General features: G+C 45.6%; 1 protein-coding gene across 3 annotated transcripts in view; it reads left to right on the top strand.

Annotated features, from left to right (window-relative positions):
- The window catches only part of HRH1 (histamine receptor H1), a 439,225-nt gene that overhangs the window by 384,836 nt on the left and 38,189 nt on the right, over positions 1-16,200 (top strand). For 2 of the 3 annotated variants that reach the window (XM_034776567.1, XM_034776569.1), the window contains exon 2: positions 3,568-3,644. The exons of the other annotated variant lie outside the window; for it this stretch is intronic. The gene's annotated coding sequence lies outside the window, so the exon portion shown is untranslated. The remainder of the gene's footprint in view (positions 1-3,567; positions 3,645-16,200) is intronic. 3 annotated transcript variants of the gene reach the window in all.

The following is a 16,200-nucleotide window of genomic DNA, read 5'->3' as shown; positions in this document are numbered from 1 at the left end:
TCCTGCCCCAACCATACCTCGGCTACACCTGTGGATTAGGCCAATATTTAATTTCCTTGAACTCCAGTGCAAACCACAAGTATCGTGCTAACTGGTAACGAAGACAAGCTGTTTTTCCTGCCACTGTAATGTTCTGCAGTGCTTGTTATTCCAGAAGATCCTAGAATGCCTTGTAGATACCAATAATCTATATATATATTTAATCCACTAATAAATTAATCCATTCTTACAATTCAGAAATTAAAATAACTCTTCTTTCTTTTTTTATCCTCCTTCACCTTCAGGTGCATAGGGCGGCCACCAGTTTCCACCATTTATTTTGGTCAAGTGCTGGTCTATTCAGGCTTCTGTGTGTCATGCTGATGGATTTCGCTTCTTTCTTTATTGTTCTGCATAATGTTTCTCTAGGTCTCCCTCTTTTTCTCTTTCCAAGTGGTGTCCATAGAACCAAATACTACTAGAGTTTTCTAATTATCCAAAGTTCTCAGGCTAAGAATTGTGTCCCCTTTGGTCACTGACTCATAGTCAGTTTGCTTTAATCTAGAAAATGAATATTCAGTTGTTTCGATATAAACGTGTTTGCTTAATTCCATTAGTTTTAGGTCATCTGGAATGTCTTGCCTTGACTCTAGAATCATAGAAATACAGGAATGGAAGGAACTTCGAGAAGTCATCAAGTCCAGTGCCCTGTGCTGTAGAAGGACCACGTAAACCTAGACCATCCCTGACAGGTGTTTGTCTACCCTGTTTTTAAAAACTTCCAATCATGGGGATTTCACAATCTTCCTTGGAGGCCTATTCCAGAGTTTAACTACCCTTATATCTAACCTAAATCTCCTTTGCCTACCTTTAGTGGATATAAAGAATAATTGACCATAGTCCTTTTTATAAAAGATCTCAACACATTTGAAGATTATTATTAGGTCCCCTTCATTCTTCTTTTCTCAAGACTAAACATGTCCAGTTTTTTTAACATTTCCTCATAGGTCAGTTTTTCTAATTCTTTTTATCATTTTTGTTGCTCTCCTCTGAACTCTCTCGACTTTGTCCACATCTTTCCTAAGCATTGGACACAGCACTCCAGCTGAAGCCTCACTGCCAAGTGGAGAGGGACAATTACCTCCATGTCTTACATACGACATTCCTATTAATACATCCCAGAATGATATTAGCCTTTTCGCATCCGCATCACATTGCTGACTCATATTCAATTTGTGATCCATTATAACCCCCAGATCCTTTTCAGCAGTGCTACCACCTTGCCAGTTATTCCCCATTTTGTAGTTGTGCAGTTGATTTTTCCTTCCCCAGTGAAGTACTTTTCACTTGTCTTTACTGAATTTCATTTTGTTGATTTCAGACCAATTCTCCAATTTGTCAATGTTATTTTGAATTTTAATCCTCCCAGTTTGGTGTCATCTGCACATTTTATAAGCCTACTCTCCACTCCATTGTCCAAGTTATTAATGAAAATATTGAATAGTACCAGACCAAAGACTTACCCCTGCAGAACCCCACTAGATACGCCCTCCCAGTCTGACTGTGAATCATTGATACCTGCATTTTGAGTATGGTCCTTCAACCAGTTGTGCATCCACCTTATAATAGTTCCATCCGGACCACATTTCCCTCGTGTGCATATGAGAATGTCAAGTGGGACTATGTCAAAAGTCCTACTAAAATCAAGATACATCACATCTTCTGCTTCCCCCATCCACTAGGCCAGTAACACTGTCATAGAAGGAAATTAGGTTGGTTTCGCATGATTTGTCCTTGACAAATCCATGCTGGCTATTCCTTATAACTCTTATTATCCTCCAGGGCTTAAAAATTGATTGTTTAACAATTTGTTCCAATGTCTTCCCAGGTATCAAAGTTAGGCTGACTGGTCTGTAATTCCTCAGGTCCTCTCTGTTCCCCTTTTTAAAGACAGGTACTATGTTTGCCCATTTCCAGTTTTCTTGGAACTCACCCATTCTCCAGGAGTTAAAAAATAAAAGTACAGCAGCAAACACAGTATTTGCAAGGGCTTGTCGGGAATATAGGGGTACACTGTACTTATATTATACTATCTAACTTGTACAGTATAGATTTTGATTAGACGTTTCCCCCCATGATATATTTCAGCAATATGCATTTAAGAAATACAGTGGTATTTGTCACTTGCATCCATTTTGGTTGGTCACGCTGCTCTCTAGATACCTAATCATGCAAAGTAAAGAGCACCTATCAACACTTAGCACCATCCAGGATGAGGCTGCAAAAGCCAGAGAATAGGCAATTTTCTGAATTTAGTTTTGCGTTGTATTTTTTTCTCTGCTGCCTGCAGGGAGTGAATCAGGAGACTGATTACTCATGTGACACCAGCTGAATGTTTCCATATGGTGCCTGAGCAGCCTATATCTCAAATAGGCAGAAAACTCCACTCTGATTACAGATTCATCTTATGCTGTTTAGGCTGCCTGCACGCTATCTGATAGCTTATAAAATCCAATACTCTTTGGTACAAAAAGAAGAAAAAAACCAATATAATAAAACATGATGCAGTTTGTAGAAGTAACTTCAGCCATTGCACAATGGAAATACATACAGGAGTATTGGAAGTGTGCGCTAGTCTCCCAAACAGGCCCAAAGAGATTGAGTATTAGAATTTTGATAGCTAAGCACTGTGGGCCAGATTCTGCCACCATTACTCATGTTGAGTAGTACCTAACTCCACAAATATCCATTTAGTTCAATGGGACTACTCACAGCTTTGGTTACTTTGCAACATGAGTAAGGATATAAAAACCTAGCCCATTGATTATAGCTTATCTCATTACCAGCAATAGGATTGCACCCATGTCTGTTGCTTACATTTTGCACTGGGTGCCTGGCATCGCCACTGCAGAATTTGGTCTAATATGTAAGAATTGCAAAATTAAAGTGCCATTTCTTTATTTTTATCTTATTTGCTCTCTTGTCTCAGCAGTGAAGTAGGAGACTTCGCCCGCACAAGCCAAATACTCTGATATGCTGAGAAGCAGTCTGTCTGCTTCCTTCACATTCACTCTCTTCCTCCTGTATCTCTCCCATGCCTTTATCAGAGATGTGAAGACAGCAAAGTCCCCAACACACTGAGATGAAAAAAACAAAAAGCTCATCTGCTAATTGCCTGCAAAATTTCATGTAAGGAGTTTGCCTTGGCCACACACATAACCTTATACCTGAAATCTGCTGGAGCAGGAAATGAAATATACAAGCGTTGAATCAGAAGACAGAGGAGAAAGACCTTGCAGGTCACCATATCATCCTGCAAATGGAGAATCACTCCCTAGAGGACAGCTATAATATTGTGTCCAAGTACTTTAACTGACACTCGTGGCAGGGCTTCCACTACTTCCCACAAGCGAGTGTTCCACTATTTACTAGATCCAACTTGTAGAAATTTTTTTCTGATGTTCAACTTACATTTTACTCAGCTCCACCTTCACCCTGCTATCCCCAGATTACCCCCTGGGGGAATAAGTGCCTCTCTGGAGCTTCAGTGAAACAACATGGACCTGATTCTCCTTTCACTCCCTACAGGAGAAAGATGGGCCTGTACTGGCAGATAGGAGATCTCAGTAGCACTGTCCCGCACCAAGCCCACAAGACTTCAGCTGGTGAGTTATTGCTTACAGGGTCATCATTAACTTACCCACATATTCTCTTCCCATTGTGGGGTGCCAGCTGAAGGAGTGGTTTCTGGAGACAGTATGTGTGTAGGGAGCTCGTATTGGAACCATTCTGGGAAGAAGCTAGGGTGCACTGAAGCCTAGAGTAGGCGCAGAGTCACAGGGACTCCACACAGAAGGACCTGCCTTCTTCAGATTCTTTGAGATCTTGGAAAGTGGGAACGGAACTCCTTGCTACATCCCTGGGAAGAGAAAGGAGAAAATCCATCCTCCCAATGGAATCGGGGGGGGGGGGGGGGACTTAGTAAGTACAAACTGGAGGGGTTTCCCATATCCTCCATGGGAATGGAGAAATAGGGGATGTTAAGGCCCTGGGCTCTATTATAATTCACTTGAGAGCTAGTTGAAATTTTTCCAAGAGACATTTTTCTGTCAGAAAATGCCAAATCGCCAAAATCTAAAAATTCCACAAAAACATGTCAATTCTGATAAAATGTTATTTTGAAAAAAAAATCTCAAAACATAGTATTTCTATAAGGTTGGACTTTATTAGACTGGGTTTTTCATTTCAAAACACCTTTCATGTTGGCATTTATTTTATTTCCAATTCCAGTGCCAATCACCAATTGTAATATTTTATTTTACATTATATCATAATTTTAAAATAATTTTGAAATATAAAAATAAAATAAAATGTAAAAATATAAAATAATTTTAAAATATATAAAAATTCAAAATGAAATCTTCTGATTTTATCAAAACATTTCAGTTCACTCAAAACTAATTTTGTTCTCAAATTTCATTTTGTGGGAAATTTTTCTCTTTCTTTTCAGTTTGGAACAATTATTTTATTTTATTTGGAAATGCTGGAATTTCTTGCAGAATTGAAATTCTGAGTTTTGACCAGTAGTAGTTCAGTCACATTGACAGAAATATAATAATATAGAAACAATGAAAGCTGATACTTTAGGCTTGTGTTTTTAAAGGAATTTATGAGATTTAGGACCCCACTAACTTTCAGCTCCCTTAGACTTATGCCTGCCTAGTGTGTCTTGCTCACATGTGGAGGGTCAAACTAATCACCATATTTGGGGTCAGGAAGGAATTTTACTCCAGGTCAGATTGGCAGAGACCTTGGGTTTTTGTCTTCCTCTGTAGCATGAGGTATGGCTCACCTGCTAGGATCATCTGGGAATATCTCACCTAAACAACTCCCTATCACTGCAGCAGCCTCAGGAATTGGTGACATCTTGGTCTCTCCTGTTCTCTACCTGTCGCACATGTTTAGTCTCCTGAGCAATTAAATGCTTTGGTCTAATTAAAGTCTTTGGGCTTAATATAGGAGTATCTGGGTGAAATGTAATGGCCTGTAATATATAGCAAGTCAGACTATATGATGTGATGGTCCCTTCTGGCCTTAAACTCTATGAAACTATGAGACTCCTTTGAAAATCAATGTCTGAAAACTCTATTGAGCTAAAAACCCAGATTAAGTACAAAGGAACAAGAATCTTCTTAACTCTCACAGTTTGACTCCTTTAGAGCCGAAAGGCACATGCTGTTCCTTTTGCCACTGAAAAAAAAACAAAAATCATGGAGCAGAGGCCAGTGCCAATATTACCTCACTGCTAAGTCTGCAGAAATGGCAGTTTACTGCCCCATTGCTTTGAAGCACACCCACACAAAGGATGTGGTTTGACCAAACAAGGGAACCCACTTATTAACTCCAAGGTTACAAAGATTACAAATATTACTCCTGAGGGAATTCTGTGCCTAAAAATTTAAAGTTCTGCCCGCAATATTTTAAAATTCAGCAAAATTCTGCATATTTTATTTGTCAAAATAACACAATCACACCATTTTCAATTATTGTGGTAATTTATTTCAAAATACCATCAGTAAGTATGTCTGTAACAATACAGACAACAAAAAAGATTCAGGAAATGCCCCAGGCTCAGCTTGGCAGGATCCAAGTGTAGAGAGGCTTAGTGTATGGGGGATCTAGGTATGGGATTTAGGTTTTGTGTGCGGCAATCTGGGTGCAGGCAGCTCGTTGGGAGATCCAGGTGTGGCAGAGGATCTGCATGCATAGGGGCTTGTTGGGTTCCAGGTGCAGGGGGAATGGGACTCCATGGGAGCATCCACGTGAAGGTGGTTGGGGCTGAGCAGGGAGCTGCAGGAGTGGGGCTTGGTAGGGTGGGGTCTGGGTGCAGCTAGTTGGGGCTCAGTGGGTGGAGGTCCAGGTGTAGGGAGCTCGGTGGGGTGGAGTGTTGTATGGAGCTTCCTGCAGCCAGAGGAGGTTCCCAGAGGTGGGTCTGACCTGGCCTGTACAGGGGAAGAGGAAGTCCTGTTCCCCCTCTCCCTCCTCAGCCCAGCTGGAATTAACAGCTGGAGCCCGGCAACTGTGAAAGAGACAGAAAGAGCCCAGCCCTGCCCCCCGAGGTGGTGATTTATGTCTCCCCCAGCTGCTCCAGTTGCCCCCTCCCAAACTGCTGTCCAGGAGAGGTGTGTGAATCAATTTTTCTGCGGGGGACATTAATTCTGCACTTGTGCAGTGGTGCAGAATTCCCCCAGGAGTAAAATATCTGTGCACTTTCAGCTCACTGGACATGAAAAGACAGAAATCGTCCCACCATAAACACCATGCTGATGTTGGTCACACCATCTGTCTGCTGCTGCCGTTACATTTTCACCCACATCATCAAATATGACAGTTGCATATATGGCATCATCAAATATGTCAGAGATGCATACGACCAAGGGAACCATGAGGAGTGGGATGCTTCACAGTGAGGAGTTAGCACAGCTCAGAGCAGTTTTGAAAGCCCAGTTTACCTTATGAATATCTGTAAATGTTTCTGTTTTTTGTATATTTAATTCTTAACAACAATATATCTAAAAACTGAGCAGGCAAAGTCATGCCAGCATATCAGTGCCCAAGTTGAGACACCCTACAAAAATTTGTTCCAAAGCCTCACATTCTGGCTCAGTACACTTGTGTAAATTGACTTCAGTGGAGCTACTCGGGATTCATGCCTGCATAAAAAGGATCAAAATGTAACCCAAAGAACCTAACGCCTCTACATAGCCATTCAGGGATAGGAGGGCGAGCAAGAAAGCTCTACCATTTTGTGTAGCTGCTCAGGGGGCTGTTCACAACAGTAGTCTCTGCATCAAGGCCCTGCACCAGCCGATGAAGAGGGACTAGAGCAGGGGTCGGCAACCTATGACACGCGTGCCAAAGGCAGCACACGAGATGTTTTTGAGTGGCACTCACACTGCCTGGGTCCTGGCCGCTGGCCTCGGGGCTCTGCTGCTGGCCTGGGGTCCTACCGCCAGCCCCCTGCCACCCAGGGTCCCGTCTGCCGGCCCCGCTCAGCCCGCTGCTGGCCCTGGGTCCTGGCCACCGGTCCCAGGGGCTCTGCTGCCAGCCTGGGGTACTGGCCACCGGGCCCCTGTCACCCAGGGTTCCATCCGCCAGCCCCGCTCAGCCTGCTGCCAGCCCTGGGTCCCAGCCACTGGTCCCGGGGGCTCCGCTGCCAGCCTGGGGCTCTGCTCTTGGCCTTGGCCAGGGGCTCTGCAGCCGCCCCCAGCTTAGTCCCACTGGCCCCAGCCTTGGGCAGTGAGGGGTGCAGACAGGGCCAGGAGGGGGTGCAGCTCAGCACCCCCACCTTAAAAATTGTTCCAGCGCCACTACTGGGATATTTTTAAGTCCTGATTTGCTGCTTACATCACAATCATGTCATGTGGAACATTTTCAAACGAAGAACAAGAAAACCTTTCTTGACAAAGCAGACAAGACTGAATCGATCAAAAAGGCAGTAGCAGGATATGAAAAGCAAAGCAGTGTTTTTAAATACTTAAGTGTAAGTAAAAATCAAGCCACAGAAGGAAGTTACAAGATTGCACAGAGCATTGCAAAAAACGGAAAACTGTTTACAGATAGGGAATATATAAAAGACATTTTTCTCAGCAGTTCGGAGATTTTGTTCAATGATTTGCCAAATAAAGATATGATCTTATCTAGAATAAAAGAACTGCCTGTCTCTGCCAGAACAGTTGAGAGATGCGTAAGCAAAATGGCAGAAAACATTAACGAAAAGCAGACAACAGCATTAAAAGACACAGCAGTGTTTAGCATTGCAGTTGATGAGAGCATGGATATAAACGACATTCCATGTTTGGCAGTTGTTGCAAGATATTGTGATTCTGATGAAATGCAAGAGGAACTTTGTTGCCTAAAACCCATGCATGGCACAACAAAGGGGGAAGATATAGCGGAAAGTTTTGTAAACCATTTTGAAGAACGAGAAGTTGACATCAGAAAAGTATTTTGTGTGACAACAGATGGTGCTCCTGTCATGGTCGGAAAACAGAAGGGATTTGTAAAGTTACTTGAAGATCAAATTGGCCGCCCAACAGTCAAATTTCACTGTATCATTCATCAAGAAAACCCGTGTGCTAAAATTTCTGATTCAGAGCTTAATAATGTGATGAATACAGTGGTGCGAATTGTGAATTTCCTTGTTGCTCGATCTCCTTTGATTCACAGACAATTTCAAGCACTGCTAGAAGAGATGGACAGTGCTTATAACGACATTCCACTTCACAGCAACATTCGGTGGCTAAGTCGTGGCAAGGTGTTGGTGCGCTTTGAAACTGTTTTGATGCAATCGAGGCCTTTTTGTCGGAAAAAGGACAAAACTACCCCGAATTGGATGATGACAAATGGCTGTGTAAGCTCATGTTTCTAACTGACATCACCGCTCACCTAAATGAACTCAACCTCTGTCTCCAGGGTGCAGGGAAAATGGTTCTGGATCTTTATGAAGTCTGGAAGGCATTTGTTGTAAAACTAGCAATTTTTTCTCGGGACATTTGAACTTTGACTTTCTGCTATTTCCAACACATAAAAAAGCTATTGACACGTTGCACTGTCAGCGTTAATGAGATTGGAATGTACATGCAAGAAATGGAATCAGAATTTTCTGACAGATTTCAAGATTTCCAGCGATTTGGCCCAATGCTTTCTTTTCTAATTAAACCTAAAAAGTTCAACGAAAGTGACTTGGATTTGTCTGTATTTCAGTGGATGGGTGTTGAAGATTTCGAAATGAAGCTCATTCAGTTAAAAAGCTCAGAATTGTGAGCATCGAAGTTTGGAGATCTGTGGAGTGCACTTAGAATCATAGAATATCAGGGTTGGAAGGGACCTCAGGAGGTCATCTAGTCCAATCCCCTGCTCAAAGCAGGACCAATCCCCAGACAAATTTTTACCCCAGTTCCCTAAATGGCCCCCTCGAACCACTGAGCTATCCTTCCCCCTAAATCCTCTCCCCAAAGATTGGGCTCACAACCCTAGGGTTAGCAGGCTAATGCTCAAAGCACTGAGCTATCCCTCATTCCCCATTTGAAGCTACCAAGAGAGATCACGGGGCTTCTATTCTGATCTGCTGGACGTCCCAGCCAGTTAAATTTAACTGTTTGAAGAAAATTGTGTTTGCAATGCTTTCAGCATTTGGATCCACATATCTGTGTGAACAGGTATTTTCACACATGAAATCTGTCCTCTGTCCCTCTCGGAGCTGATTAACAACTGATCACTCAGAAGCCTGTGTGCAGCTTAAAGTATCCAAATACGTGCCAGACATTGGAAAACTCAGCAAGGAAAAGCAAGGGCAAGGATCACACTAAACTGATAAGATCTGCATTTTAATTTAATTTTAAATGAAGCTTCTTAAACTTAAGCCTTATTTACTATACAATAATAGTTTAGTTATATATTATAGAAAGAGACCTTCTAAAAACGTTAAAATGTATTACTGGCACGTGAAACCTTAAATTAGAGTGAATGAATGAAGACTTGGCACACCACTTCTGAAAGGTTGCCAACCCCTGGACTAGAGGGAACAATCTGCTCTACATTCAAGACCAAAAACAGATGTGCGAGAAGCAGAATTCTGAAACAGTGGTGAAAACAAGGAAATAATAACCCCTCTCTTTGGCTTTTTTCCTGCTTTTTCAGTACAGACTCTTTTGCTTATTGTTTCTGATACTAGTCTCTCCAAGTATCCTTGCTATTTTCCCAAAACCGTTGTAAGATTAATGTTTATTGAGCTTCAATAAGTTTAGCTGGGGAGAAATTAATCAGTACAGTTCTGAACCTATTTTTCTGTTTTACATTGCAGTGTTATAACCTGCAAATAATTCTGGTGTGAGTGATTGCTGGACCCAGACTAGGAAGGAGTCTAGTCTGTCAAAGAAGCTTATTGGAACATCTCTGAGGGCGAGATTTACCTGCGTTTAGTTTCCTAGGCCTTGTCTACACTACGAGAGTAGTTCGATTTTACTTAAATCGAATATTTGGAATCGATATTGCAAAGTCGAACGTGTGTGTCCACACTAAGGACAGTAATTCGACTTTGTGAGTCCACACTAACGGGGAAAGCGTCGACATTGGAAGCGGTGCACTGTGGGCAGCTATCCCACAGTTCCCGCAGTCCCCGCTGCCCATTGGAATTCTGGGTCGAGCCAGCAATGCCTTCTGGGTAAAAAAATGTGTCGAGGGTGCTTTTGGGTAACTGTCGTCATCCATCCATCACTCACTCCCGCCCTCCCTCCCTCCCTGAAAGCGCCGGCGGGAAATCATTTCGCGCACTTTTCAAGTCATTGACAGCGCGGACGCCACAGCACTGTGAGCATGGAGCCCGCTGCAACCATCGCTGCAGTTGTGGCCGCTCTCAACGCCTCGCAGCTTATCATACAGGTTGCCCTGAGGCAGATGCAGAAAAGTCAGGCGAGGAGGCTACGTCAACGCGGTGATGGCCTGAAGTCTGAGAGTAGCACAGACCTCTCAGAAAGCAGGGGACCCAGCGCCGAGGACATCACGGTGGCAATGGGTCATGTTGATGCCGTGGAACGGCGATTCTGGGCCCGGGAAACAAGCACTGAGTGGTGGGACCGCATAGTGCTGCAGGTCTGGGATGAATCACAGTGGCTGCGAAACTTCCGCATGCGGAAGGGAACTTTCCTTGAACTTTGTGAGTTGCTGTCCCCTGCCCTGAAGCGCAATGACACCCGGATGCGACCAGCCCTGACTGTCCAGAAGCGAGTGGCCATAGCCCTCTGGAAGCTTGCAACGCCTGACTGCTACCGGTCAGTCGCGAGCCAGTTTGGGGTGGGCAAATCTACCGTGGGGGTTGTTGTGATGCAAGTAGCCAAGGCAATCGTTGATGTACTGCTGCCAAAGGTAGTGACCCTGGGAAACGTGGAGGCGATCATAGATGGCTTCGCAGCGATGGGATTCCCAAACTGCGGTGGGGCCATAGATGGAACTCACATCCCTATCCTGGCACCGGACCACCAGGCCAGCCAGTACATTAACAGAAAGGGCTACTTTTCCATGGTGCTGCAAGCACTGGTGGACCACAGGGGACGTTTTACCAACATCTACGTGGGATGGCCGGGCAAGGTTCATGACGCTCGTGTTTTCAGGAACTCTGGTCTGTTTAGACGGCTGCAGCAAGGTATTTACTTCCCGGACCACAAAATAACTGTTGGGGATGTGGAGATGCCTATAGTCATCCTCGGGGACCCAGCCTACCCGCTAATGCCCTGGCTCATGAAGCCCTATACTGGCGCCCTGGACACTGAAAAAGAACTCTTCAACTACCGGCTGAGCAAGTGCAGAATGGTGGTGGAGTGTGCTTTTGGACGTCTCAAGGGGAGATGGAGAAGCTTGCTGACTCGCTGTGATCTCAGCGAAACCAATATCCCCATTGTTATAGCAGCTTGCTGTGTGCTCCACAATCTCTGTGAGAGCAAGGGGGAGACCTTTATGGCGGGGTGGGAGGTTGAGGAAATTAGCCTGGCTGCTGATTACTCACAGCCAGACAGCCGGGCGATTAGAAGAGACCAGCGGGAAGCGCTGTGCATCCGGGAGGCTTTGAAAGCAAAGTTCCTGAGTGAGCAGGGTAACCTGTGACTTTCTAATTTTGTGTACAGAGAAGCCTTCACCCCACTTCCAACACACGTTTCAAAATAAAAATAGTTCAACTTTGTTAAAGCACACCGTTTTCTTTAATACTGTTTTCGCGGGAATTTTTAAAAACTGGGACGCAGACTGTGGTGCGGAGCGGGTGTAGTGTAGTCGCGCGAATGCAGCTTCTAAACTCAAGGACTGACAGGCTCCGCTGCGGTGGGATGGTTCTTTCAACGGAGCCTGTCACCCCTCCTGATAGGGACTGTGTGTATGGGGGGTCTATGTGACTTTGTGGCAGGGGGGGGACGGTTACAGATCCCCTGCTGTGTGGCTCTGTGATCCTGCCTAAGGACCGCCGCTTAAGATCTCTAACTGCCCTCCCCTGCCACAAAGTCACAGAGCAACCCACCCCCCACCACATAACATGAAAAGAACCTCCCAGACTAACCAGGGTAAGTAGTCACTGCATCACTGCACTATGTATGTGCCTTGCTGCTGTGCCTGCCCCCGACTATGTACCCTGCCAAAGGTGACTGTCCTGTCCAATTACCAACCCCCTTTCCCCCCCTCCTCCAAAAGAACATGATGGAAACAGTAGTTAACAGAAACATATTTTTTATTATCAACTACACATGGGACTGGGAAGTGAAACTTGGACGGGGGCTTGTGTCAGGCGGGAAGGAAAGTACTTGTCAAACTTTGGGGAATGAGAGCCTTCTGCTGCTCGAGCTCTCTGCAGGGGTGGAGTGAGAGTTAGCAGGGACTCTGCCGCCTCTCCTTCTGTGCACTTTGGGTGAAGGGAGTATTGGACTTGGTGGCGGGGGAGGGCGGTTAGAGATGGACTGCAGCGGGGCTCTGTCCTCCTGCCTCCGTTCCTGCAGAACATCCACAAGGCGCCGGAGCGTGTCCGTTTGCTCCCTCAGTAGTCCAAGCAGGGTTTGAGTCGCCTGCTGGTCTTCCTGACGCCACCTCTCCTCCCGATCCATGTTTGCTTGGTGCATTCGGGTCAAGTTTTCCCGCCACTGGGTCTGCTGTGCTGCCTGGGCTCGGGAGCAGGCTATAAGCTCTGAGAACATGTCCTCCCGTGTCCTCTTCTTCTTATGCCTAATCCTCCCTAGCCTCTGGGAGTGTGATGACAGGCTAGGTTGTGAGACAGTCGCAGATGGGGCTGTGGGAATGGGAAAAAGGGAGTGAATTCCTCAGAAAGCTAAATGTACTTGTGAACAAAGAACATAGTCTTTCTCTGTGAACAGGACCATGCACAGCACCTATCACATGCGCACTCAGCACAAGGTCGAATTCTCGGCCTTCGCATTCAGTGTCTGGGGTTTTGCAGAGCACTTTCGAGAACCCTGTCAGGACAACGGAATTGCTCTTGCACGCAGACATGGTAAGCCGGAGATTCGTGGCAGCTTAAAACTTTAATATTAGCAATGGCCTCATTTCACATTGAAATCAATGTCGGTCCCTGCTGCCAGCAATCCGGCAAGCAGGAAGTCTGCTCCTGTCCCACACCCTCGCGGCTGTCCCCGGGAACGATCCCTTTCGGCTGACCCTCTCCCGCCTCCACCGCGTGGCTGCAAACCAGCGGTTACAGTTCTGTAAAGGAACGGTAAAGCAGTCCCAACACTAACATTCCCCTACCTCATTCAAAGCAGGTCGTCATGAGCGACATCACCCTCATGAGGATCTCTGAGAGCGACAGACAGAGAATGCTCCGGGAAAGCCTTCAAAGACCAGGGCCGTATGCCGCCATGCTGTGCCAAGCAATGATTCCGGAGTACTTGCTAGTCTCGTGGCGCGGCAACGTGTCCTACAACGGAGGACCCAATAAGGCCGCTCTCCCCAAGAACCTAATGCAGCGGATTTCAAATTACCTGCAGGAGAGCTTCCTTGAGATGTCCCCGGAGGATTTCTGCTCCATCCCCGGACATATAGACCGCATCTTACTGTAGCTGCAGTAGCAGGGACTAAACAGTAGAGCGGCTTGGGCAGGACAATCATGCAAAACCGGACATTGCTAGATTTTTTTCAAATAGTTGCACTGCCCATGACTGAACCGTTAAGTTAATCAAACTAATCATGAGAAACCCATTTTTTAAATTGTTAATAATCATGTTCTGTTACAAATAAATGTTTAGATGTTTACAACACTTACTGGATGATCCTTCACCAGATTCTGTGTCCGGGGTAACGGCTGGGGAGGGTTGGTAGGGGATCTCTGTAAGGGTGATGAAGAGATCCTGGCTGTCGGGGAAATCAGCGTTGTGAGCGCTGTCGACTGCCTCGTCCTCCTCATCTCCTTCCTCATCTTCCCCGTCCGCTAACATGTCCGAGGATCCGGCCGTGGACACTATCCCATCCTCAGAGTCCACAGTCAGTGGTGGGGTAGTGGTGGCGGCCGCACCGAGGATGGAATGCAGTGCCTCGTAGAAACGGGATGTCTGGGGATGGGATCCGGAGCGTCCGTTTGCCTCTTTGGTCTTCTGGTAGCCTTGCCTCAGCTCCTTGATTTTCACGCGGCACTGCGTTACATCCCGGCTGTATCCTCTCTCTGCCATGTCTTTAGAGATCTTCTCATAGATCTTTGCATTCCGTCTTTTGGATCGCAGCTCGGAAAGCACGGACTCATCGCCCCACACAGCGATGAGATCCAAGACTTCCCGATCAGTCCATGCTGGGGCCCTCTTTCTATTCTGAGATTGCACTGCCATCAGTGCTGGAGAGCTCTGCATCGTTGCCAGTGCTGCTGAGCTCGCCACGATGTCCAGACAGGAAATGAGATTCAAACTGGCCAGACAGGAAAAGGAATTCCAATTCAAATTTTCCCGGGGCTTTTCCTGTGTGGCAGTTCAGAACATCCGAGCTCTTACTGCTGTCCAGAGCGTCAACAGAGTGGTGCACTGTGGGATAGCTCCTGGAGCTATTAGCGTCGATTTCCATCCACACCTAGCCTAATTCGACATGGCCATGTCGAATTTAGCGCTACTCCCCTCGTCGGGGAGGAGTACAGAAGTCGAATTAAAGAGACCTCTATGTCGAACTAAATACCTTCGCGGTGTGGACGGGTGCAGGGTTAATTCGATGTAACGGCGCTAACTTCGACATAAACGTCTAGTGTAGACCAGGCCCTACTGTATTAGGCTTAGACTTCATGTTTTTGTTTTATTTTGCTTGGTAATTCACTTTGTTCTGTCTGTTATTACTTGGCACCATTTAAATCCTACTTTTTATATTTAATAAAATCACTTTTTGCTTATTAATTGACCCAGAGCAAGTAATTAACTCCTGGGGGAGCAAACAGCTGTGCATTTCTCTCTATCAGTGTTATAGAGGGTGAACAATTTATGAGTTTACTCTGTACAAGCTTTCTACAGAGTAAAATGGATTTATTTGGGGTTTGGATCCCATTGGGAACTGGGTATCTGCGTGCTGGAGACAAGATCACTTCTTAAGCTGTTTTTAGTTAAGCCTGCAGCTTTTGGGGGACATGGTTCAGACCTGGGTCTGTGCTTGTGGCAGGCTAGCATGACTGGCACAGCAAGACAAGGTACTGAAGTCCCAAACTGCCAGGGAAAACGGGCTCAGAGGTAACCGCAGCACATCAGGTGGCAGTCCCAAGGGGGTTTCTGTGACCCAACCCATCACAATCACAACATCCTGTGCAGCTGAACATTTGAAACTTGTGCGACTCCCTGGAAAAAGTTATCCCGAGCCACCATTTATTTGTTTAATTGGTTCCTTTTTCTCTTCTATACAGACTATTCTTCTACCTAGCATTATTAGTTCCGCATTAAAAAAAAATCCCACAACTCATTCAGACCAGGGGTCTCCACCTTCTACATACAACCCCACTCCTGAGCTTCTGCCCCTCATGGGGTTGGGAGGCCCCAGAACCTTGAGGTTTTCTTCCACTTGCTGCTGCTGATTGGAGGGCAGGGTCACATCCTTTCAGGTGTCACATGTAAGAGGGCAGAAAACGCATCTATCAGTTATGGAGCATCCATTCTACTCCACTTCCCCACTCGTCCCACACCCAACACTTAGCTTTGGGGAGGGAGAGAAAATAAGATATTGCAACCCTTGAAAGAGAGCAAGTTACATCCCTTCCTCAAACCTGGCCAGTTACTCCCCTGAGATAGAATCCCTCTTGGAGCTCCCATTAGGATGGCATGACAAGGCCCCCAGCACTGGGTAGTTCCTACCAGACACACTTAACCCCTATGCTTGCTGCAGAGCTGAATCAGCATAACTGTTCCCTGGATGGATCTTTATTTCTCCAGAGCACAGACAACTGTTCATTTTCTTTTTTTCTCCCCACCATGTCCCCTACATCAGCAACACTTTGTAGGCTTCCCAGTTAAGCCTGACCCTTTAACTGTGTCCACTCCAGCATCTTTTCCACATGTATAAATTTTTTTTTTGGCAGATTACTCTAATCTCATGTCGCCGGCATAAACAATTACCAGATCCAATAGACACATTGACACACTGCAGGCAGACATTGAGTCAAAAACCTTGTGTAACCACATTTCCAGGGATATGCTTTAGTATACACTTTTT

Source organism: Trachemys scripta, chromosome 7, assembly GCF_013100865.1.
Source record: "Trachemys scripta elegans isolate TJP31775 chromosome 7, CAS_Tse_1.0, whole genome shotgun sequence".
Classification (NCBI taxonomy): Eukaryota; Metazoa; Chordata; order Testudines; family Emydidae; genus Trachemys; species Trachemys scripta.
This window is presented reverse-complemented; position numbering and strand designations above follow the sequence as displayed.